At 45.5% G+C, this 26,732-nt stretch overlaps 1 long non-coding RNA gene across 1 annotated transcript; it reads left to right on the forward strand.

The window, feature by feature from the left end:
• Positions 1-12,273: 12,273 nt before the first annotated feature.
• LOC124228279 (uncharacterized) lies at positions 12,274-21,075 on the forward strand. The gene is made up of 4 exons (XR_006885683.1): positions 12,274-12,553; positions 16,093-16,189; positions 19,671-19,919; positions 20,648-21,075. It is a non-coding gene; the product is annotated as an uncharacterized LOC124228279 (long non-coding RNA).
• Positions 21,076-26,732: the final 5,657 nt, after the last annotated feature.

Genomic DNA, 26,732 nt, shown 5'->3' on the forward strand with positions numbered 1-26,732 from the left:
AATTTCTACTCTCCTTCACTGTCAACAACTCCATGTTAGTCAGATGAGATCTGGATAATGCCAACCCATTCCGGAGCCAGCCAGCTCCTCTCTGCAGACTGGGCACCAGGCCATCTGATTTTCTCCCCTTCACTGGCATGAGAGGTCCAAAGGCAGCCAGCAACTCAGTCTTGGGAATGTTTGGCCTTTCCAAGCCCTTGGGATTAGAGTCTAAAAGTCTGATCCAGGGAGACAAGCTAACAACCCATCCCCCTATTGATTGCCGGGGACTCCTTGCTTTCGCTGAGCAACCTGGGCCCACCTGCCTCTTCTCTCTCGTTCTGCCAGTTCTTTATCACCATTTGTAGGTTACTTTTTATTTTTGACAGCAGTCCTATGTATAGGCTATGGTGGATATCTTTCGAGGTATCTGCCCAGTTTATGTGACTCCTTAGGCATACCACTTACTGGCATACCTCATATCCTGTCCCCTCACCAGTGTTGGCTGGACCAGGATTGGACACCTGAACCAACTGGAGCTGATCACATTCTCCCACCCAGGACGTGGCACTAAGAGAGGCTCGTTCAGTCTGAGTTTGTCTCTTACATGGAGATGATGTAAACTAAGGAGCTATATGGCAGCCTTCTCTTGCTTACTAAGTAGACTGGGAAGCATGAAAGGTCTGCAGAGAAAGAAGAAGGAACCAGAGACACTGGATTAAGACGTCTGGGTTAGTTTTTTTGTTCCCAGTTGCAGCCCATTTCTGAGGCGCAGTCTCATTCCTTCCCGTAGGTATGTCTTCTGCTTTCAACAGTTATCCACTGAGCGCCCCTGTGCCAAACGTGAGGGTCTGAGCACTTGGTCTAAGTGGTGGAAAAAAATAGACATAATCCCTGTCCTCATAGAGTATGTAATCTAATTAAGCAAATAATACAAAACGAAATATGTAATCACAAACTGGTTTAAATGCTATGAAACAAAAATACAGGGTGATTTAAAAATATATAACAGGAAGACCTGACCTAGTCTAGACAATCAAGGAAGGCTTCCCGGAGGGAGTGACATTTGGACGAATTCATGAAACAGAGAAGCTCTGATGGAATGGTGAGATGATTCCTGAACCAAACCAATGCAGTAGAGCCAGGGTTTCAGGACAGAGGTGACCATGGCAGAGTAAACTTACCAGTCAACAGGGAGGATACTGGGCCCTCCACAGACTGAGGAAGGGGAATTCAAGTCAATCTTATCTAGATCTTAAAAGGCAAGATGATGTCTGGGTCCATCTGATTTAATCGCTTGGGTTGTACTTGAGGATGGGGGGCTTTTATTTTTATTTATTTATTTATTTATTTATTTATTTATTTATTTGTAAATGAATTTTTTTTGATAGTTTTTTCATTTAATTTTTTTTAATTTTTTTTTTTTGGGATGTACATCATATTTCAAACTCTGTGTAGATTACATCATGTTCACCACCCAAACACTAATTATAGTGCATCCCCTCACATGTGAGCCTAGTCACCCCTTTTGCCCTCCCCCCTCCCCCCTTCCCCAATGGTAACCACCAGTCCAATCTCCAATGCTATGTGGGGTTTTTTTTTTTTTGTCGTTTTTATCTCCTACATATGAGTGAGATCATACGGTATTTGACTTTCTCCCTCTGACTTATTTCACTCAGCATAATACCCTCAAGGTCCATCCATGTTGTCACAAATGGCCAGATTTTGTCATTTCTTATGGCTGAGTAGTAGTCCATCGTGTATAAATACCACATCTTCTTTATCCATTCGTCCCTTGATGGGCACCTAGGTTGCTTCCATGTCTTGGCTATTGTGTATAATGCCACAATGAACATAGGGGTGCAAGTATCTTTATGCCTTTGTGTTTTCAAACTCATCAGATGATTCTAACATGTTGCTACAGTGGAGAACCACTGACTTCTGGACCACAATGAGAGTCTAGCTAACAGCAAAACCATGGCTTGGGAGCAGTCCCCATTCTCGTAGTCATGTAACTTCTCCAGCATCATTGACTGACCCGTTCCTGTGATCAAATCTTGCACAATCTGTGTCATAACTCATGAGGCCCCTGCCTTGTGGCATGCTGAGAACTTAGACCAAAAAAAAATGGAGAGTGACCCTGAGCCATCCTGGTGTGATTTACCCTCTTTAACCAGGAAAGAAGAGCTCAGATTCCAGGGAAAACAAATAGAAGTAAGGCCGAGAAAGAGATGGATGAAGACAGCTGGCCTGGGGTAGAGCTTACAGAACTGAGAACAATCCTCCTTAGCCACCTAGACTCAGTGCTTATCGCAGAATACCGAGAACTTGGGAGGCAGAAAACCAAGCAAGGGCATCCCTGAAGTCTCGCGCGAGAGCCTGAGAAAGCCATAGTGCCAGTAGTCGCAGCAGAGGTGTGCTGGCAAATGTTTAACAACCCACTCCTGGGGAAAAGCCCTGATACGTAGTGTTTGCCCATCTCTGAGTTGTAAATACTCCCACTGTGGCCAATTTCAAGTTACCAATGTGACATCATTGAAAGCGGAGCTGGGAAGAGATGCCCACAGTTGGTACCCATGAGCTGGTGATCACCAGCTCCAGCACAGCCCTGGCCACAGTAGTAACCTGAATGAGTTTTGTAAGCTGGTGTCATCCAGGAATTCTGGGTATCTAACACTCAGATTTAATTTTTCAAATATGTAATAAATAGCACTGTTACTTAACATTCTAAAATAAGAGAGAGGAAAGGTTATTTCTACTCTACTCTCCTTGCCTTCTAAGAGGGTGAATCCCAAAAAGGATGTGTCTGGACGGCTGGGGAAGCTACCAAAGCTCGTGGGAGAATATTCACGAAGGGAGGAGAGATGAGGTTGCTCGTGTTGAGAGAGGAATTTTGGGGAAAGAAGAAAGATGCTTAAAAAGGGAATCTTTTTCTCTCTCTCTTTTTTTTTTTTTTTTTTGAGTTTCGCTGTGTGGTGTGTACAATTATCATCCAGATTTCCCTAAGAAATCTTCCGTAAAGTCTGCATTTCTCACCAAAACTTTTGGCATTCAATTTGATTTGAAGGAGGGATCCGGGAAGGTGCTGATTTTGGTCTCAAAGTGGGTGCAGAGTGAGAGAAGGGGCTGCCCAAAGGGACACAGTCACATTCAGATTAGATGGAAAATACAAATAACAACACAGCAACAGTAACAACCCCACTTGCTAACCACCAACCACATGTCCGGCACTGCTATACTCACTTTATAAATATTAACCCATTTAATTGCACAACATCCCTGTGTGGTAGGAACTAGACAGATTAGCAACTGATTTGAACCCAGACAGGTTGCTTGCCTGAGCTTGATTAATTCACAATATGACCGCTCAGTGAAGTATATGGATACAGTGTATCTTTTTAGATAAACAGTATATATTTCAATATCGAACACCTTAGATCTTTGTGGCTAGAACGCCTGATCTATAATTCAGATACTCCCAGGAGAGCTAGAAACCTCATAGCCCTTTTGGCAAACCCTGCTTTGAAGTGAAATGAAAGCCTCACATGACTGTAACGGGGGGGTTCAGGCATCAGTCAGGGAGTTGAATGTTTCCTTTCTGGGGCTCCTGAAATCACTATAGAAATATATTGTGCACCAGCTGCATACAATCCAATTCGACAGACATTATTATTCAAGAAACAGTGACAAGGATGACAGTTTCATGTGTCTCACCCAGCCAGGGGGACAGGGCAGGGAGTGGAGAGGAAAAGCAAGTACATCCTTAACTCTGTGACAGGGGAGAGTGGAGTAGGGGCATGAAAGGCACGTAAATAAGTGCAGCTCAGAGCATGGCACGGAAATCACGAGCAACTTCATGGGCTGATAAAGTCTGGGCTTGACTTTAAGGGAATCCAACAGGCACAGGAGGTGAGAGAGTGAGGGCACTCCAAGCAGAGGGAAAAGCCCCAGCAAAGGGGCAGAGGTGGCACAAACCAGGGCAAGGAGCAGGACCACAGGCACAAGGAGGGAGCATAAGGCACGGAAAGCAGAAGCCATTCTCAGGGAGCTCACAGTCTCCTCCAGATTGTTTTATCATAATAAAACTATGATGTAAAATATATTGAAGTCATTATGAAAATCTGAGAAGTCAACAGGACTATTTTCATTTTGACCAAATAAATAGCACCTTAAAATTTAAATAAAAATAACCATACTTCCCCTAACCTTAATTCACAATAATAATTAACAAACCAGTTTTTTGAGACTTAAAATTTAAAAAGCAGAGTAGTTGCTCTGCACAGATCTGTGACACACTCAGTTCACGTAATAAGTGCCTCCCCCTTTTCTCCACTTCCCCATCTCAATGTTTCCATCCTTCCCCCGGCTTAGTTCTTGAGGCTCCATATGCCCTCAGCCGCTCTGCGTTCCCTTCCATGTTGTCCTTTCAAGGTTGTACTTTCCTGATGGTGTCTTTTCTTTCTGAAGTTGTCCCTTCTGTGTTCCAGGCTCTCAGAGTCTGAGGGAACCCTAATTTGGAGCCCAAGTGTTGATGGTTAACTATGATCTTCAATGGGAATATATTAGCTCCAAACCAAAAGTGCAGTTATCAACAAAAATAATCCCCAACTAACCTATAAATTAAAATTGGGGTAAGTTTATTATGAGCCAGATCTGAGGGCTAGCTTAGCCCAGGGCCTTCCTTCCCCAAGGAGTCACATGTGATTGAAATGTCCCTTTTACAATAGTCAGGAGACTGCTCTGTGGGCACAGCAGGTAGTAGGTCTGCTGTCTCAGTGGACACAGCAGGTAGCCTGTCTGTTGTCTCAAGCTGGGGGTCACAGGGTGAGCACAGCAATCAATTCCTAGCCTAGGGAGAGATGCTTATCCTTAAGGAAATGCCAATGTGGGGGAAGTTGCATCTTTATCTTAAGGCCATTTGTTCTTGCCTTTGGGACATAACAAATGCTTAAAGCAGATATACAACTGCATGCTCCACGGACATGCCAGGCCCTTTTGGGAAAAAAACAAGGTTAGGCCAAATTAGGTTTACATCAAATGGCTTCCTCATACAGTCCAATATCCTATTGTTTGCCATTTGTTTGTCACAGGTAATGGGAAAATTTCAGGCCAATAAGGGATGTTGGGGCAGAGTCTTCCAATTTCCCTGAAATCACACCCAATAGGACACCCGTCCTTCCACCTCCAGGGCTGGCAGGGGTTGGAGAAATTTCTTTCAGAAACCTTAGGTTCAGTTTCATAAAGGAGAAGGCAGAACATGGCTACAGTGTCCTCTGTGCCCCTCTGTGCCCTGTTCCATGTTTTCCTTCCTCCCTGAGGAAACACAGAGATGCTTTTGGAATGTAATTCTAGATAACTCAGGCTATCAAGTTACATTTCATCTGGCAACCCAGACTGGCTGGATGAGCCAGCAGAAAAGGGAGACGGGAGGTGGGGGAGGGAGGAAAAAGCCACCAGGAGAGCAGGGTAAAAAGGAAGGTGATGACAAGAGGAGCTTTTGGAGGCGAAGACCTGGAAACCTGGACCCAGCAGGTTCAGCTTCTGAGCGCAGTGTCCGTCTGAAGGCCAAGGGCACTGCCAACAGCCCTATGGGAATCTCCAGCATTTCCTAATTGCCTTGGCCAGAGTCCACCACAACTCATATCTCTAGGCATTTCACTGTTTACGGAGCCCTTCCCAGACAGAATGCCTCACACAGCCCTGGGTCAAGGACCCCTGCTGTTAATATCCCCGTTACACAGATGAGTAAACTGAGGCTGGGAAATCCAGTGATGCGCCCAAGTGAGTAAGAAGGGAAACTGGGCCTTCACTCTAGGTCCACTCATGTTAAAGCCAACCCTCTCCCACCTGCTCTTCCCTCTTCTCTACTACCATGGTCAAGTGACTATCCCGAATTCTCTTTGATTCCTTTTAGCTGGTGTCATCTCAGCAACTACTATGAACAAGTATCTGGTATTAGGCGATGTCACAGGAAATAAAGAAATGGGAAAACAATTATCCTCTCCTCTCAAGTTACTCACAAACTTGAGAGATTTTGAAATAATGATGCAGAGCCTTCTGGCCCACGTGTTTTCAAACACAACCATGGACTTCTCTCTCCTTCAGAATTTCACCCTACTGTCATTCACTCATCAAGTGTTAATGGAGCCCCTGCTCTGTGCCAGGCCCTGTCCTGGGTGCTGAGTTTGCTATGTGGACAGGACAGTTAAGACCCTGCTCTCATGAAGCTTGCATTCTAATGGCAGGAGACAAGTCAGAAACCAGGAAAATAAATAAACAAGCGTGTGTTGAAACTGAAACAGATGCAAACAGAGCTTCTCTTGGGTAAAAACAAGCTCAGAACATATGCATGCCAGGCTGAGCTTCGCAAATCAGCCTACAATCTTCTAAATTAATCCCGAGATCATTCTCTATTTACCAGATCACACAGAAACAAGTCCTCTTGTTACAAAACCACAGAAGACACCACGAGAGAGCCCAGTCAAGAATCAAACGGGGACAGACTGTTGCAAGACCAAAGGAAAGATGTTTCTGCTAATAAACCACAGCTCCACCTTCAAGGTGGTGGTGGACGCCGAGCCTGAGAAAAGGGCACATTCACTCATGTTGGAATGATCTGGGAAGATTACATTATCATTACGACTCCAGGGTCGAATTGGAGATGCTTGTAAATCAAAATTAAATTAGGCGTTCAGTATCACAAGCAAGGATTTTAGCTTCCAAGATGTCAACATGTGTTTGTTCACATATGGTTTTATATTTCAAAAGATAATACCGTCTGAAGCTAGCCCAGCCCGCCCCATGGAGAGTGCTGTGTCTTTGAACTTGATGCATTTGACATCCACTGTGCTCATTTGGCAATTAAGCCGGCACCACCCGTGACCTCGAATGCTGTCTTGCTTTGCTCCTTATCTCTTCCAGTGTTGAACTTCTCATGCATGATGACTCATCTACCAACTGGTCTACCGGGATCACTTCTCACCCTGTGCTCTTTTAACCTTTCCCTATAAAACAGCCCTCATTTGGTCCACCATTTGTTGAATGCCTACTAAGCGCTTGGCACTGCATCAGACATCAGGGAGGTAGCCTTCTGGGAGATGACAGTCTACAGGGAGAGACAGACATTAGCTATCACTCAAATGAGTCTATAGTCATATGTTACGGATCGAGACAAGTGTAACAAAGGAAAAGAAGTCAATTGCATGAGAATGGGTCACATTCAGGAAATGTGACCTGGACAAGAGGGAAGGAATGGATTCCTCAAGAAAGTGGAACTGGAGCTGCGATGGGAAGCATCTCAGGAAGAAGAATGTGCAAAGGCCCTGGGCAGCAGGAAATGTGGGTCAACATGTACACTGTGCAAAGGTTTGCTCTGTAAATTGGCACTGGGGCCAGAGCAGACAGAGCACAGTGGGATGAAGGGTAGTGAGGCAAGAGACAGGTGGATCCTTGTAGAACTTTCCTTAAAAGCAATGGGGAGCCATTGAGGGGTACGTAGCAACATGATCCAGTTGTACATCAAAAAATCTCCTGACTATAGTGCAGAGCAGCCTTCTCTAAACATTTGACTACACACCTTTATGAGTGAAAGATTTTGAGAGCACACCTCCGATTTATGTAAATTTATGTATTGTATATTTGTATATTCATATATACTGTATAGTTCACGTACATTATAAAATACACAAATATAGAATTTTTTTTTAAAGGGAGCTAGCGATAAAAGACAGTTTTTTAAAGTCTTGTCTTGACAAAATGCTGATAACTGTTGAAGCTGAGCAATAGGCACACGGGGCTTCATTACTGTGTTTCCTATCTTGCGTATGTTTGAAAATATCCACAAAGAAAAGGTTTTCTTTAAGCATTGAAAATTAGGATGATGACCACATATTATCATCAGTTAATATCTCAAAGTACAATACACACTTAGGGTGAGCTGTTATCAACAACAGCAAACAGATGTTTGCCCATATTTCATCTGATATTTTTGATCACTCTGAATTTGGGGGGTTAATGTAATGTCAGACTCCATTAGGTCATCGTCATCTTTCCTCATTCTATAAAGTGTAACAGTTCAGCCCTTAGCTTGTGGTTCTCTCTTGCTGGCCTTTAGTCCCATCTTCGATCTATAAATATGTTGCAGAAATCCTCTTAAGTTGCTTGTCTGCTTTTTGAAAGTTCACTTAACTGAAACCGCTTATTGTAATCCACAAACAGGCTTCTCCCGGAGAAGATGCAAACAGCAGCACATTGCAACACGCTGAGAACAAAGGGGCAGAGGACCTGAACAGACATTTCTCCAAAGAAGACAGACAAACGGTCAACAGGCACATGAAAAGGCGCTGAACTTCACTCATCATCAGGGGACTACAACTTAAAACCACAGTGAGATATCACTTCCCACGTTAGGACGGCTGTTAGGGAGAGGAAAGGTAAGTGCTGACAAGGATGTGGAGAAAAGGGAACCTGCATACACCACTTGTGGGAATGTACAGCCACTATGGAAAACACCATGGAGGTTCCTCAAAAAATTCAAAATAGAACTACCATATTATCCAGCAATTCCATATCAGGACATATAGCCAAGCAAAATGAAATCAGGATCTCAAAGAGCTATCTGCACTCCCACATTCATTGAAGCATTATTCACAATAGTCAAGATATGGAAACAACCCAAATGTTCATCAATGGATGAATGGATAAAGAAAATGTGGCATAAATATAGATGATGGAATATTATTGAGCCTTTAAAAAGAAGGAAAATCCTGCCATTTGCAACAATGTGGACAGACCTGCAAGACGTTATGCTAAGTGCTAAGCCAAATGCAGAAACACAAATATTGCGTGATCTCACTTATATGTAGAATCTAAAATAGTCAAACTCTAGAAACAGAGAGTAGAATGCGATTACCAGGGGCTGGGGGATGAGGGAAACGGGGTGGGGGGGGATGTTGGCCAAGGGGTACAAAGTTTGTTATGCAAGGTAGGTAAGTTCTGGAGATCTAACGAACAACAATGTAACTAGAGTTAACGATATTGTATTTTATACTTGAAATTTGCTAAGAGAGTAGTTTTCATCACAAAAAGAAAAAGAAAAAGGAAACTATCTGAGGTGACAGACATGTTAATTAGGTTGATTGTGATGAATGTTTCACAATGCAAATGTATATCAAATCATTAATTATATACCTTAAATGAATAAAACTTTTAATTATCAACTATACCTCAATAAAGCTGGGAAAAAAACTCAAAAGGCAGAAGCCATGAGGACACCCCATGAACCTTGCCATGTTCCAGAGCCTCTGGGAGGCCTCTTGAACCAAACATGACACGCGACTGGCTGACACAAGGATTGGACGCGGTGCCAGGGTCAATTCATTCTTTGAGTATCAGTAAAGCTTTATTTCTAATTTTATTTAAAATAAATAAAAACCAAAATTCTAATGTTTTTCTGCCTGCGCTCTGTGGATTGTATTGTGTGCAAAGTTTTAGAGACACTGCAATAAAAAACTGGATAAGAGGGACCCAGTGAAGACATACAGGAGGCCACCGCAGTATGGAATGGCAGGAGGATGGGGTGACAAGAGTGATGATGGAGGGAAGTAGGTGGACTGGAGAGATATTTGGAAGGACATCACGGACTCAGTGCTGGAGGGAATATGGGGGATGAATAAGAAGGACCCGAGAGCGCTCCTGGGTCTCTGTCTGGCACTGAGCTGTGCCTTACAGGAAGAAAGCGTATTTATTCAAATGTTGAATTAAATTAGCACAATGACACAAAGTGAAACCTATCTGTGCTGTTTAAATGGATTGTTCACTGTGCTTATAGTGATACTTTCTCTGCTTTGGTTTCTTAATAGTTCTACTTTAGAGAAAGTGCATTAGGTTTTCACTTGGCTAACCTCACTTGTGGAAAACTTCCAATTTCAAGACCCGAGCCCAGACAGAGTCTAGGAGACACAACACATCCCAGTATTCAGGCTGCACCTCAGCTCCTACAGGGCAGCCCACATCCCAGGCGCCCTGACTCCAGCGAGAGAGGTCAGTCCTTCCCCTCCCACCACCGAGAACCAGCTTCCCCCGCAGGAAGCTCGATGAGAGGACATGGCACAGATCAGGATGGTGGGAGAGGTGGCTGACGGGAGCCCTGGATACGGGCCAAGCAGATGATCACCTCCTCTAGTTTGACTGTAGAGGATCCAGGAAGACCAGGCCCCGAGGTCCAAATTCTCTCCCATCCATTGGGACTGCTACCTGAGACTCCCCCAGTGGAAATGCTCTACTCTGCACTAAGTATCATCTCCCAGGCATTCCGAGAGGAGCAGAACGTTATCCTTGGCATCTTCATATGAGTGGCTTTATCAGATGACTTTTTCTCAGTGGCAGGAAAAGCCCAAAGTTTCACAAGAACATTGTATGTCTGGGAAAGCATGGAAACTAACATCCGGGAAAGCCCCAACTCAAACATCATTGATGCACCCACATTCCTGGACTGCAGGGGGCAGGCAGATGGAGGTGCCCTTTTCTTCTCCTAAGCCAATTCCCCCACCTAGGGAGATTATGCTAGTCTAGAATATAGAAGGATAATGACAATATTGTTTAAGAATTTTTAAAATCTCTAATTTACTGAGGAATGATGTGTGCCAGGTACTTTGGAAAGCACTTTACAGATACAATCTCACTTACTCCTTACCATCACTCCGTGAGGTAGGTAACTATGATTGCCTGTATTTTACAGATGAGCAAAGATCAGAGAGGTTAAATACTTGTGTAAGGTCACACAGCATGAATGATGCGGCCAAAATGGTATTCAAGACAGCAGGATGTTGTAGATTAAAGAAAACTGCCCAAGAACAAGACTTGAGTTTGAAGTCCAGAATTACCAGTTGGCAGCTATATGACCTTGGGTGACCTCAGAGCCTCAGTTTCCTCCTCTGTAAGCTGAGGACCCAGAGGATCTCCAGGGCTCCTCCCAGTTCTGTCATCCTATGAATCTGAGACATAATTTTCCATCCACCAGTCCTCTCACCTAACCAGATACCTTCTCTTGACTGCAGTTTAATTAGGTACTCCATGCTTTAGCTCAAAGAACAGACACTGTTTTCAGAGGGCGATCAGGTGTGATCATAGTTGTCTTTCTTTAATTCTTAAAGTAAACCGAAGCAGTTACTCTTGTGCTAGTAAGATCGACGCCTGGGCAGTCAAAGTGTTGGGTGGAAAATATCAACCTGCTGACTCCCCGGGGCAGTTGGAGTCACGCTGGCGTGTTATGCGCTGTGTTGCTGTAACCAAGGCCTGGGAGGCTTGACTGCTTCAGCTGTTCCATCAGCTGGGAACTATTCACGTGTCTCAGTTCTCAGAGTTACCCTGCCTTGGGCAGAATTATTTTCCACAAAGATACACACAACAGGTGGCCTGGGGTCCCCAGTTAGCACCCAGGATAGGCATAATGACCAGTCCTTGCTGCAGACAACTTTTCAGAAGAGAAAGGGCCTTCCTTTATAACCTGGAGGCGTCTTCATCAGGGCCTGCCTCTTGTTGCTTCATCTCAAGTCCGCTTCAAGGATCCCAGGCCAGCACCATCGATAAGCTACACCTGGCTCCAGCCACGGGGTCACAAATCTCAGCTTTGCCCCTTATTGAGAACACCTGGGCTGAAATCGCAGTTTTTACCACTTATTACAAATACCAGCTCAGTCAAGTCACTTCACACCTCCAAGCCTCAGCCCCCTCGCGTGGAAAATCGAGGGTCATTGAAAATATTAAATCAGAGATTATATGTATGGGAACACGTCTAGCACAGGATTCACACACATTAAGCCACTCAATAAACATTTGTTCAGTCTGCATCGTAAGTTGTAAGTCTCAGAGCCTGGAAGAGGAGAGGTAAAGATTTTACGTCACTCAGAGGAAATGATTTTGGAATTCTGCAACCCTCAAAAGTAATTAGAAATTTAATTCCACTTATTCATCAAGTCTTTATCAAGTGCCGACTATGTGCCAGACACTCTTCTAGGCACTGAGGACACAGAGATGAACAAAACACACCAAGAACTTGCTCCCGTGGAACTTATTTAGTATAAGCTCCTTGAAATTTTCAAAAGTCTAAATCCATTTGGGGACAACAGTGTCATATTACGCTGTTGGGCCATTAAGGAAAACCCAGTCTCCAGCCTCTAAACTTGGCCTCAGTGGAGGGCAGCCACAAGCTCTTGCAACACTACTTGGTGGCCCTATCTGAGAACACATTCCCGGGCTAGAAGGACTGTGGGTCTGACCCAGTGTGACATTTCTTATGTCCTCAGGTATCCTTGCTAGTCTAAGTGTACAGGCAGTATAGTATAACACAGCCTCTCTTTCCCCAAATATATTCCTCAAGACATGACTAGATGATCAATGAGAAAAGAGTTCCATGAACGTGCAAGTTCAAGAAACAATGGAGTAAACCAAGTTCAATAGTCTTCTTTGCTGCGGGCCTTCTCAGGGCCTTAGTAAGCTAAGGCACTCGTGATTCTCAGAGGATTACAGTGTGCAGCCTTTGACCATGGAAGACGTCTTTATACCAGAGTATGTGGTAAGTCTGGCCTTCCAGCACGCGTTTTCAGACATGCTGGATTCTTGGAAAGAAGTCAGAAGTCCTGAGTTCTGGTCCCAGTATGCCACTGACTCGTTCTATGACCTCAAGCAGGTCATGTTACCTCCCTAGGTCTTAGTTCCCTCATCTAGAAAATGTGTTTGTGCTGTCAAGGTGGGGCAGGAGGGTGATGAAGAGAAGGGAGGAGCCTGCGCCACATCATCTCAAAGGTCTCTTCCAGGAGGACCAGTTTATCATCCGGAAGGTCGCCAAGCTCCCTGCGGCACAAGCAGGCTCATGACTGCGTGCTGGCCCACGCGTTCCAGCGGCCCCTCAACGCTCACGACCCCTGGGTTTGACTGTGATGCATTCTCCTGCATCCCGAGCATCACTCCCACTTCTCCCCTTCAGTCCTATTAACAGGCTTTCCATTCTACGGCCCACTAGCTCTTGAAAGAAGTGCCTAGTAGCTTGTGTTAGCAGCCAGGTAGGGCCTTGAAGATGCTACAGGATAAGCAAGAGTCAGCCCAATTCCATCTGAACCGTTTCTAGAGGACTTAGTGAAAATTATACAAACCGAATGAGCTAATATTTTTAACATGAACAACCATGTACGAATCTCTCTCTTTATATATATATATAAAATATAATATATATCTTGATTTTAACCCATGAGGAGTGACATATACATATATATGTAGAGAGAGACAGAGACAGAGAAATCTATATCTATGCCTATCTATCCATCCATCCATCAAGAAACAGAGAGAGGAGGGAGAGCCTGAAGAAAACACTGTAATATATTAGCAGTGGTTTTCTCTGGGTTGTGGACAATAAATGACTACTATTTTCTTATTTAAGCTTTTCTATGTTTTCTAAATGTTCGCCAATAAGCATGTATTATTTTTATGATACAACAACAAAACTAACTCCTGCTGCTTTTTTAAAGAGTCACCTAGTACAGGTCTGGATGTGAAGGAAACCATCCAGCAGGTTTTGTCAGGCTGCCCCAGCAAGAGTCCTCTGCGTTCCTGTCTCCCATTACCTTGGCTTGTTTCCCTGATTCTTAATCTTCAACACCAACTCCCAAGCTCAGTTTTTAATAGCTCCCCCAACTGAGTTCCTGGCATTTCCATGTGACCTCCCACTATCGGTTTATGCAGGCCCTGGGCCTCGGAGTAGCCACATATATTTATGCAGGTTATCCACTACACAACTCCAGGGGTTACAATTAACAGAGATGACAATGCAAAAGGCACTGCCTGAGTTGTGCAGTGCACAGTCCACACAACCGTACATGGCAGCTCTGCCAGATGTCCTGAGCCATTATTATGATCATCTAAACACTTCGCTGAGTGAAATGCTCAGAAGACAACAGTAGCTGGGCTTGGGAGGCAGTACATCTAATGTATCACAGCCTGGGCTCTGAAATCAGACCGCCTGGTTTATACACTGGCTCGGCCGCTTAGCAATTGAGTGGCCTCAGGCAAATTGTTTAACTGCTCTGTTAATTCAGCCTCAGTTTCTTTACCGGTAAAGTGAGATAACACTAGCACCTACCCCTAGCCTTGTTCTGAGGATTAAATGCAGTTAAAAAGTAAAGCACTTAATTTTCTGTCCCACGGTAAATTCTCAATAAGCGTTAGCTGTTACAACTATGATTTCCTCTGAAGTCACACGCAGAGACCCAGAGACAAGGTCTTCGATGCTAATTAAACCTTGCACTCTTATTGAGCTTTATCTGGCTGGGATGTGGGGGGAGGCCAGCCAGGGTAGGCGTGAGTCCCGTGGGGCCAGAACTGGGTCATGGGTGCTCACTAAGGCAGCATAGGGTTCAGAAAGCCAGACGGTCAAGCTGAATCAGGGTTGGTTAGGGTTGGTGCCTAAGAATAGATGCCAACAGCAAAGGTGGGATAAAAATGAGGCTGCGAAGCTAAGACTGCAGCATCTGATGGAAAAGATGCTGGGGGGGATGGGAAAGAGTCAGGGATCCGGGAAGAGCTCCTGGATCACCCTTGGGTCTTGTAGAGACTGGATCTGTGGGACTTCCTTAAAGGTCAGCGTGAATGCCTTTTCTTTCTACAATAGTTAGGATTGGCTCCAGCTGTGAGTTTTGAAAACGCCCCTAATAACAATGGCTTGAACAAGATAAAAATACATTTCTCACTCAAGTCAAAACGTGAAGGCAGAAATTCCAAGGCTCCTCTGTGGCTCTGCTCCCTCCAGCTCGTTCCTCCAGCTTCTGCAGGGCGTGGCCTCAGCCTGTGGTCCAAACAGCATCCACGTCTAGATAGCAGGATGGACAAAATGAAGAAGGGAAGGGAGCTGGGCCTGCAACCGCTCCACCTACCCCCAAAACTCAGTCACAGCCACTCTTGGAAGCAAAGGAGGTTGAGCAAAGTTCTTTTCTTCCAAGTAGTGTATTAGTTTCCTATTGGTGCTGTAACAAGTTACCACAAGCTTAATGGCTTAAACCAACACAGATTTATTACCTCACAACTCTGGAGGTCAGAAGTCTGAAAAGGGTCTCTCTGGGCTAATATCAAGGTGTCGGCAGGCCTGGGAGCCCTTCTGGAGGCTCCAGGAGAGAATCCACGTCTTGCCTTTTCCAGCTCCTAGAGGCCACCCACATTCCTTAGGTCACAGCCCCTTCCACCTTCAAGGCCAGCACCAGCCGGGCAAGTCTTTCTCCCTCTGCTGTATCTGATCCTGACTCTTCTGCTCCCTTCTTCCCCATTTAAGGACTCTTGTGATTACATTAGGCCCACCTGGATCATCCAGGATACTCTCCTTATTTTAAGGCCATGGGATTAGCATCCTTGACTTAATCTGTGACCTTAATTCCCCCTTGCCATGTAACATAACACATTCATAGGTTCTGGGGATTAGGATGTAGACATCTTTGGAGGAGCATTATTCTGCTTACCCCAGGCAACCACAGCAAAAATTCTATCACCATAGAAGAAAGGCAGAGGCGCCAGCCCAGTGGCACAGTGGTTAAGTTCACGCACTCCACTTTCACAGCCCTGGGTTCACTGGTTTGGATCCCAGGCGCAGACCTATGCACTGCTTATCAAGCAATGCTGTGGCAGGTGTCCCACATATAAACTGGAGGAAAATGGGCACAGACGTTAGCTCAGGGCCAATCTTCCTCAGCAAAAAATAAAAAGAAAGAAAGAAAAGAAATTAAAGGCACAGGGACATGGGACATGCCACACTCCCCAACAAGGCTATGATCTCAGAGAATGGATGTCACAGTCCCTCAGTTCTGCCATGCTGATGCCATGGGAGGTGCTCATTGTGGAGGAGGTAAGCTTTCTTGTCTGCCCAGCATCTCTGAGGGATCCTCTCCCCTATATGCAGTCCGGGTTGTTCAGGTGGGACAGCCCCATGCTCTCAGCTTCGGATGGTACTAAGCAGAATTCTCCTGGGGGGAGCAATTGCTTCAGGGAATGGGCTTGTGAGCCAAGCCTGGTTAATCACACCATTCCTAGTACTTGGGCTAGAATTTTGCAAATGATGCTCTCCCTTATTTCTAGGATCACCAACTCCGAGGACAGTTGAAGCTGGGAGGTGCCACTGGCCACCTTTGTCACCACTGAGAGAAGCATGCCTGGTGTTGAAGCCAACACAGAGGTGAGCAAGGACGTGAATGAAGAAAAAGAGACAGAGGCCCAGGGACCTCCAGCCATGCCCACAGCCCAAGAGCCACCCCGGGCTTTTCACACACGTGAGCCAATAAATTCCCTCTGCTCTTTATTTTTCCTTAAACTAGTTTGAGTTTCTTTCACTTGCAGCCAAGTGCCTTGACCAATATACTCAAGAAATACCTGTCAGGGCAAGTCACCACTTCTCAGAGCCCTCGAGCATCTCCTAAAGCCCAGCTCTTGAATGCTCTGACTCTAAGTCAGTGATCAGGACCCATGAGACCCTTCCAGCTTTCATACACCCTCATAGACGATCAAACATCCTGGCCTCAGCCGGCCAAACTCAGCCCAAAGGCATACAATTTCCCCAAGTCACTTACTCTGCATGGGAAACACCTCGTGTCACAGAGGCCCTTCCTGGCAACCTGACTTTTTTCCTTGTGTATCTGCAGGGAACACTAACAAATACTCTGGGGTTAACTGGAGACCCCCATGGCTCCCGTAGGACATCCATATGGAAACTGGTGGCAGCCGGAGGAAGAGGGGATCTGAGAGGTTGAGAAAGAACAGCTTGCTTTCTTTGAGTGGCAGCTGCAAGAGCCTGCAGTTATTTCCTCTCTGCCCTGTTCTGCCCTAGCATAGCTTTTCCTGGCCTGGGTCCCTCCTCTCAGTCCAGCTCTTGGCTCTGTTCCAAGTGAAAGATACTCCTTGAAATGTACCCTGTATCAGGAATCCAGCCATTGAAAGAAATTTGGGAGAAATAACCACTCCCTAGTCATCCACTGTCCAGGGTGGTGTCAGGATCAGAGCCCTTCTGAGTTGCCGTCAGGAGCAACGGAACTAAAGAATTTTGCAAAGCACCTGGGAAGTTGGAATATCAGTGTCCCATTTCAAAATTCCCTGCCGGTGGTGTGCCTGGCTGGCTCAGGAGAGCAGCTGTGTGCATCTCTGCCCAGACTTGACATTTACCAGCACCCTGAACGTTTTCCTAGGTGGATAGAACGTTCTGGGCTGTGCAAGGCTGGAGAGCCTAGAAGACCCGTCTGAATTCTGGTGTCTTTAAAGAAACCAACACCCTCTTAGGTAATTCATTAAATGAGAAATTAATCCTCTGGGGCCAGCCGCATGGCCAAGTGGTTAAGTTCACGTGCTCCACTTGGGCGGCCCTGGGTTTCACCGGTTCGGATCCTGGGTGCGGACATGGCACTGCTCATCAGGCAATGTTGAGGCGGCGTCCCACATGCCACAACTAGAAGGACCCAGAACTAAAATATACAACTATGTACTGGGGGGATTTGGGGAGAAAAAGCAAAAAAAAAAAAAAAAAGAAATTAATCCTCGTAATCTTGGTATTTTCATTAAAATCAAGCAAGAAATAGTAGTAATTGCCATTTATGGAGTGCCTCCCACCTACCAGACACTTTACACCATCACCACCTCTAAACCCAACTACAACCTAATCAGGAGGCCTTACTATCTCCATTTTACAACCTAGGGAGGGGAAGTCAGTTGCCCAGGGAATGGCTTACAGCAAGAAGGTATGTACTCAAAAATAACTCAATCCCACTGAATTAATTAATAAATAGAATTTACCTAGCAGTTAACTCAAAATGAATGGCTGTCAACACATAAGAGTGTCCATCCCCTCTCCCCATGGGACAGCTCCATCTTTCTTTATCTTCTATACAACTTTGTTTTGAGAAAAGTCCCATGGTGACACACAGTTCAAAGACCACTGGGGTTGCAGAAAGAAGCTAGATCTTGGAGACAGAGAGGGCCTGGAATTAAATTCTGGTTCTGCTGCTAAGTCGCTATGGGACTTGAGATAAGTCAAGGAACCAAGCTGAGCTTCAGTTTTCTCATATGAAAAATGGAGCTAGGAATGCCCATCTCTCTGAGGTTTTGTAAGGATTTGAGATAATATTTGTAAATCACCCAGCAGTGAGTACACAGTAAGTGCTCAATGCATGGTGTTATTAATACTTAGGTAGTATAACTGGTTGATCTAGAATAGAGTGATGGGCTCAATGAACAGGAGGATGGTGAGGGAAGAGGACGCACTGAAAGAAGGCCAGGGAGAGGGTGCTGGTGGAGTACTAGCTGGCCAGCAAGGTGCGAGGGGCAAGGAAGCTACAGAGGGGACCAGAGGCTGTGGAAGGAGAACTGAGAGACATAGAAGACAAATAGTTCCATTACCAATGGGCCAAGGCCTCCATGGCCTGGGACCCAAGAGCTGGCCGGAGGCAGAATCCACTATAAGACCTCTCTTCCAGAAGGACCACTTGCCAGATGCTGGCTAACACCAAGACCCTTGAGGTGACTTCCTAAGTGGAGGGGCCGAGACTTGAGCAAGTTCATTCGCTCCCTTGCCCTTCCCTCACCCGATAAACAGCCCCTCAGCCTCCTCCCCACCCCCATCTCTCCCCAGCAGGCCAAGTAGAATCATTCCCTGGATCTGGCTCTCCTTGCAAAGCCATGGGAAGGAGGCTCTTAAAAAAGCAAATATTCAGCCTCATAAACATGTCATAAATCCATAACCAGTTCACGTGCTTTGTGTTTTTATGCGATCCATCTAATATCCTTCTACTCTTGACTCTGAACCCACATCTTCTGGGTCCAGCGTACTAAGAACTGGCTGTTTACAGGAGATTTTATAACCATTTTTTAATTTTGTGTGGATGGGGTGGTTACTTCTTTTTTATTTATCTCCAAGAAAAATATATTCCTGATACAATCAGACAAAACGTGATATTAGATATATTTTTGTTTTTCTGAAGAAGTTGCTTCCACTTCTGGTAAGATATTCTCTAACCCAGACCTCCCAGGGACCGGCTTGCCTCAATGGTTTCACAGTAGTGGCCATTTCGTGGGAACCTACATGGGTTTCCTTTCCTCAGAAAGAAAGTGCTCAAGACAAGCACCATCTGATGCCCAGCAGGCCCCTTGCAAATTCTATCCATAAATGTGCATGAACCACAAAATGGGAGGGGAGCCAAGTCTTGATTCACCGGCCTTCAACCAACCAGAATTCTCAGTTAAACAAAACTTTGTACTTGACTTCAAAGGAAAAGACTAAGAACATGGAGGAAAGAAGCTAATACTGGGAGTTAGCATTAGAAACAAACACCTTCCAGTGGCTGTCATTATTACAGCCAATACTTACTAGGAGCTCACGGGGTGCCACACACTGCTAAGTGGCTTGCATGCATCTAATTTAATCCTCACAACCAACCTTGAAGGAAGTATTGTTATCACCCCCATTCTACAGATCAGAAAACTGAGGCTTAGCATGGTTAAATAATTGGCCCAGTCACACAAGACTGTCCTTGAACCCAGGACTCAGACTCTAGAATCTACAAGCTTAACTTATACCATCCTATGCTAGGAAATCAATCAAGTCGGGTCCAATGCCTACATCTTTTACAGAAACATCTAGAACCAAGAAGAGCTTATTCACTCTGTTTTTACAGTTGAAGAAATGGATGCCCAAAGAAAGGAATGGGTTGGCCTGTGGCACCCAGCCAGCAACTGACAGAGCCAGGATTTGAAACAGATTCACCCCGAAGGACAGAACCCAGAGTCTGCATGTTCAGAAAGATGACACAGCCAAGTTCCCCAATATCCACGACAGCCCTCTCTACGGTTCCTAAGGCTCATTAAGATGGAAGAGCAAGACTCCAGCTTTTGGACAGATTCCCAACAAGAAAATTTAGAGGAGAGTAAGTTAGTCACTTAACTTTTTAATCAGTCAAGAAGCAGGACCAAATTGAAGGTTCCTTTGGGTGTTAGATTCAATAAAGCACCATAATAGGTAGCATTCATTGAGCACACACAATGTGCCAAGTTCTCTCCAGAGTAATTTACCCGTTTTAACTTTGTTAATCCTCATACAGTTTGATGGTGCAGGACTGCTACTATTATTCCCATTTCACAGATGATGAGACTGAGGCACAGAGATTGAGCACTTGCTCAGAGTCTGCTAAATTTACCAAATATTTGATAATATTGCTTCCACATATATTTTTTATCTGATGGCATAACAAGCTTGTGATTCACAGATGAATATTTTCTTAGTTTTATCACCTTCCTTTTAGGGACGGAGAACCAAAGTTTTGCCTTGGCCCCGCCCCTTTTGAGCTATGTAAGTCTGAGCAGGTGCTTTTCCTCTCCAGCCCCAATTCCTATAAAATGGTTGGGGTGGAAGTGGATTCTCTCTAAGATCCCCCAAGCTGGAAAATCCAAGATAATAAATAGAGATGGGCTTGTTCTCTGGAATGTCCTTCCCCTAAGTTCTGGCAAAGCTGAGCTGTCTTGGCTTAAATACAAGGAGGTTGGCATCTCCTTAGTGGTTCTGAATAATTATGTGGCTTAATTATCCATGTGCCCAAGGGAAGAGGAGGGTGGGCGCATTTTTTACACTGATCTAATCAAAGACTGCTTAATTCAGGGTGAAGCTTCTCAGAGGGTGCAACGTCTCTGTTTCCATGAGCACCAGATGGAGGGGCTGGAGCTGGCTTCCCTCGAGGTGATGCTGAGGAAATGACACAGGGAGTTCACTCATGAAAAGTCCCGGGGACATCAACTGAGGAAAAAGCCACATGTTTCTCAATACATTCCCGTTAGTACAGAGGGTGGCAGATCCAGCCACTCCTCTCAAGGCCTAAAGCAGCAGGGAAACTCCGCAATCACATGTGCACAGCAAGATTGGAGGCTGAAGCCCTCGTATTTTTCTGGGTATTTTTGTTTGGCTTTTTATTTTTTTAAGGCACTCAATTCTGCTTACAATGTAATGGGCACTGTGTTCTGGCAGGATCTGCTTTTAAAATAAAAGGTGGGGGATAGATAAGAAATTAACAGGCCTCTTGAGTACATGATGACCTGTCATAACTTTGACACCTGACAATTGGAGAATGGGGAGTAGATGAAAAATAACACAGCAAGGCTCTCCCTCACTCAAAAGGTTCAGAGAACCGGGCATTTTGTCAGAAACTAGCAAACAACTATAATGTATTCAATTTGGAAAGACTTGGCTTTCCACCTCTTACTAGAGTGAAAATTATTTTTTCTACCCAATACTAAATCTTCCTGCTCTAGAGAATTCCCCACTGAGATCGCTGGGGTAAGGCAGAGCCCATCTCTGCTATAGAAATCTGAAAGGCCAGGTACTCACTTTCCCAGCTTCCCTTGCAGCTAAGTCACAGCCAATCAGATGGACCCACCAGCTTTCAACCAGAAGCTGGTGATGCAAAGAAGTGGGGCCAATGGAAAAGCCATTCTGGTGAGGCCAGCAGCAGGAGCAGCAATTTCTGATCTCCAGGGACAGTGATGGTGGCAACGGTACCTTGGTGATGTCCTCTGGTCAGGCAAGATGTCATCAGTGTCCTCACCAGTGACCACAATTCTGGCCTTGGTCCTGGGTGCCATCTTGCCTTCCTGTTCCAGCTCATTTTGTAAGCCTGGGACTTCCTGGTGATTCTGTGAGCTCCCCAGTAGCCTTTCAGTGAATACTTTGTCTTCTTAAACCAGCTGGAGTTGATTTCTGTTTTTTTATAGTTAAGAACTCCGATGGATGCACTAGTTGTATGACTTGGGCAAGTTATTTAATCTCCCTGACCCTCAGCTTCCCTTTCTGTAAAATGGGGATTATATGCCTATGTCTTTCATTTATTCTCTCAGCAAATATGCAATCACTGAACACCTAGTAGGTTCTAGGCACTGTCTAAGCTCTCCTGCACTCATGGATTTATAGTCTGGTGGGAAAGACAGACATTAACAAATATCATGGAAATAATTTATTACAACTGTGTAAGATTCTATGAAAAATTCATAGCAGCATTATTCATAATAGCCAAAAACAAGCCAAATGTCTTTCAACTGGTGAATGGAGAAACAAAATTTGGTATGTCCATACAATGGAATATTATTCAGCCATAAAAAGGAATGAAGTACTGAGACATGCTACAATATGGATGAACCTTGAAAACCCTATATTAAGTAAAGGCAGGCACAAAAGGCCACATGTTGTCTGATTCCATTTATATGAAAGGTCCAGAATAGGCAAATTTATAGAGACAGAAAGTAGATTAGTGGTTTCCAGGTGCTAGGAGGAGGGAGGAATTGGGAGTGACTGCTAAAGTTTATGGCATTTCCCTTTGGGGTGATAAAAATGTTCTGGAATTAGATAATAGTAATAGTTGCACAAATCTGTGAATGTAGTAAGAACCACTGAATGGTACACTTTGAAACAGTCCCCATTATGATATGTGGAGTCTATCTCTCCAGAGGGCTCCCATTCTTATTGCATTCCTCATCACTGCTTCCCTTGGGGCTCTGCCTTCCTTCTCTCTGAATGCTGATTGCTTTCCTCAGCGCTGCTAAGAAACACAGCCTCTGGTTGCACAGCTTCCGGCTTAGCAGCCCCATCAGAAAGACCCTCCCTCTCTCAAGGTCTCTGTAGCTTAATTGCAGAAAAGATCCTGATTGGCTGTGCTTCGTCACATGCCTATCTAGGAACTAATCACCGTGCCAGGGGGTAGGGACTGTGAATGGCTCAGCCTGGTTACCCGGCAACCCCTGTGGGGAGGGAGGCAGGCACTGTGATTAACAGCCCCACCAGAACCAAACAGCAAGGGGGAAATTTTCCCCGCCAAGGAAAGGAGGGGCTGTTATCAAAAAAGGGGGGGATGAGACGTTGTGCTTGACAACAAATATCTAGCCTGCTACACCATGATCACTACAGAAACCAAGCTGTCCCAGAGGTGCCAGAAAAACCTCCCAAAGGACGTTTAAGATAAGACCCAAAGAGTGAGTGGAAACTCGTGAAATAAAACCCAGTACCTGAGGAAGAATCCTGTGGGTGGAGGGAGCACCTCACAGGAGATAACATACGTTAAAAGGCGTCCTCAACTCTAAACCACTACGTCATCAGTTATGACTCTAGGATCCAGGAATCCTGACTTCCAGGCTAGATCTCTTTGTGCTCTAGAGAGCTGGGACTTCCAACACACCCTGCCTCAGGTTGCCTGTGGAAGCTCTGGCCTGAAAGCCATCACTTACCTGATTCTCGAAGACTCTCCGGCTGTGTAACATCACAAGCAAATTGAATAGCATTTCATGCCTAGGGTTCCAGATCTTTCCACATAAAAGTTGCAAGCAGATATTTTAATAGCCCTCCCTTTCATCTAGGTAAAACTGTGCTAAGGGACGATAAGATCAGCTGGAGCACACTGCTTGCATCTTGGAACACTCTGCACAGCAGGTTTGTTTCGTTTTAACGTTAAAAAGGGAGAGGAGCGGTTGCGAGACTGGACTGATACAGATGCTCAGACTTTATGGGGCTGGAAGAGAACATAAAAGTCATCCACCCGTTCATCTTAAAGATGGCGAAATCAAGGAGTTCTGGAAGACTTTGGTGGCTTGGTCAAAGCCACACTGATGCTCCTGCCCCCTAAGCTGCCCATTTCTGGCTTGGTCAGGACCCATTCCCTTGCAAAGGACAGAAGCCAGTGAAAAGTCTACAGGAAGAGCTGGATCTGGGGGCTCAGATGATGTCATCAGGACTCACTCTCACTCTCTACTTGAGGTAGAGTCTGTCCTGGTCCAGCCAGGACTGAGGGGCTTCCTAGAAGGTGGGCCTTTAAGTTTTAAAATCAGGGCAGTCTGAGACGAGTTGGTCACTCTCACCTGTATCTTCAGCTGTGCCATCCTCTGTATTAGCTCCATTCTCTCCATCTTCTTTCACAGCGGCTAGATGGCCGGCAAGATGGCTTCCAACAGCTGCAGGGGTATGTCCCACCCTCAGCAACTCCTGTGGAGAAGAGCTTTCCCAGTGTCACCAACGGGAGTCCTGCAATTCGCCCTGATTGGCCTGATTTGGGTCACATGCCCTGAATCCCTCGCTGTGTTAAAGATGATGACCAGGCTTGTGCTCAGCCCCTTCTAGACCTTGTAGAGAAATGACCACCCAAGCCCACACACTGGTTACCATATCATTGCTGTAATTTGATGCCTATGCAGGATGCCTGGAACCATATAACAAGATATATAAGATATATGTAAGATAAATAGATAAGACGAGTGATGATTGATAGATAGATAGGTAGATAGATAATTGTATAACAAAATATATAGCACAGGAACTATATAACAAGATGATGCTGGTGGCCCGGTAAAAAATTGTTCCCAGACCCTAGATGTCAGATCTTGATAAAGGATCTCGACAAAGGCACTTTTTGCAATCATGGAAAATGACCTTGCAGGAGTTTCAACAGGACCTCACCCTGGACAGGCAGAATCCCATCACCACGAACCCAAATGTATCTCCTAAGAAGAAATGGGGGGCCCTCAAGCAGCGGTTCTCCCAGCACAACCCCCAGCCTGAAACCTGCTGGGCCACTTTGCTGAGAGTACCCTCTGTGCTTGTCGCAGGAAATGGTGACATCTGTAAGTTTCAGGGTCAGTTCCACCAAGCCTCCAACCCGATCCTGTGGAGAAATGCTTCACCTGGGCCCTGTGCCCATGCTGTCGCCTGCAGGTGGGGCAGCCCCACCCAACGCGCATGTGTTAAGTGTCAAGGAGGGGTGCTGTTGTCAAAAGAAGGGGGGCAATGGATGTCAGAGTAAACAGAAACAATGCACTTCACCCCACCATTCCATGCTGTTTAATCCTGCTGACATTTCATATCCTCCAGGAAATTGTGAAGGTGAGCCACGTATATGTCAGAAAGCAGCTGCTTTAACATGGCAGAGTGGGAAAGGCAAGGGACAGGAGGTCAGAAGAAAGTGGGAGGTAAGCCTCCTCTTTTTCCCTTATCGGCTGGGCTCGGTATTTTCCATTTGTCTTTCCAGACCCAACACTCTGCCCTTCCCTGCCTTGCTCTGTGCCCCCCGGAGGCTGCATCAGCAGCTTCTTTTGCCCTCCAGCTTCTGGTTGGGTTCATCCATGGGAGGCACAAGCTGGAAACTGAAGGTCAGGAAGAGAGCGAGGTCAGGGTATTTATTCCCTGTGGCTCCTTTCTCCCAAGTCACTGGGACTTGGCTGTATCCACAGCTCTTACCTGGTGGCCCTCTCCTACAGTCATCGCTCCTGTCTCCCAGTTCGTGTAACAGGTCCCTCCACTTGCCCCTGTAAGCCTAGGGGTGGGAATCCTCCTCCCACTGCTGTCCCCAGGGTGCCCCACCATCCTTACCCTGCCCATACCCTTGTAAACTGCCCCTTTACTAAACTGTTCTCAATTACCCCATCTGAGCCTGCCATCTGTTCCCTGCAGGGACCCTAACTGATACCCCAGCTATGAGACTTCAGGCAAGTAATTCAACTTCTGGGAACCTTAGTTCTCACAGCTGAGAATGAGGATAATTATACTTGCCTCTCACGGTGATCAGGGGATAACATATGGCGCCCCACGCCTCGCCTGACACTGGGCAACACTCAGTCTGTAAACACAACTGTCTCCTGCACTGGGCTGTGAGCTCCCCCTAGACCACCGACCTCATTTTATTCATCTTTGAATCAGCAGCACTCAGCACTGTGCGTGGTACACTCTGTGTGCTCAATAACTGTTATTTTATGGATTGTCAATTGGTTGTGGGCCCTCCTTCCTTCCCTTTGGTTCTGAAAAATAGATAAGAAAAATAACGCAGTCCTTGACATCCATCTTCTGATGTGGACCAATCTTAGAAGCTTATGGTGCTGATCTTCATGTTGTATCTTATATTTTTACTATGCTGTAGAAGGAAACTGATTTTGTCGCACACAATCTGCGTGTTTTCTCTAGAAAGAACCCTGCCAAGGAGGGGGTGTCATGTAAACGTGGTGGTCCCGCACTAATATTTGCAGACTTTCCACACTTCACCAGCACTTTGGCTCCATTGGTTTCCCCAGCATTAGGGGCTCCTTATGCTGCTTCAGCCTTTAAAATTGTTTAAGGCACAAGAAGATGGAGCGCCCCGCCCACAAGGCCGGACACATCCTGGTTTCAGCACATATCCAGTGTTCTAGGGGTCGAACACTATGGAAGATGCTCGCCTCGCTTCCACACCTTCATTTCCTGTCTCCTTCCATACCCCCTCTGCCCCAGCAAAACTGAGTCAACGCCTTTTCCCAAACACCATGGCACTCTCACTCCTGCATGGCTTTGCTCTGCCCAAATGTCATCCTCCCTTGTCCTTTGTCCAGTGAAGTGAGGTTTGTCCTTCAGATGTCACCTCTTCTATGGAACCCTCCATGATTTCCCCATAACAGAATAAGTTCCTTCCTCCTCTGTGCTCCTCTACCGTTTTGCTCGCATATAGCACACATTACATTTTATTTCAATGGCTCTGTCTCCCCAATAGATGATCATAATCTCCAGCATTTATTAAGCATCTACTATGTGCCTGCTCTCCATAAACATCTCATTTAATTCTCACAACTCTGCAGTAGGTCCCTAGACTCTAAATGTCATGACTGTAGAGACCATCTGAGTCTATATTTTGGGCACTGGGGTTTTTTTTGGGCTTGTTTGTTTGCTTTTTGGGTTTTGTTTCTGTTTC

The sequence above is a fragment of the Equus quagga genome, chromosome 16, assembly GCF_021613505.1.
Source record: "Equus quagga isolate Etosha38 chromosome 16, UCLA_HA_Equagga_1.0, whole genome shotgun sequence".
NCBI lineage: Eukaryota > Metazoa > Chordata > Mammalia > Perissodactyla > Equidae > Equus > Equus quagga.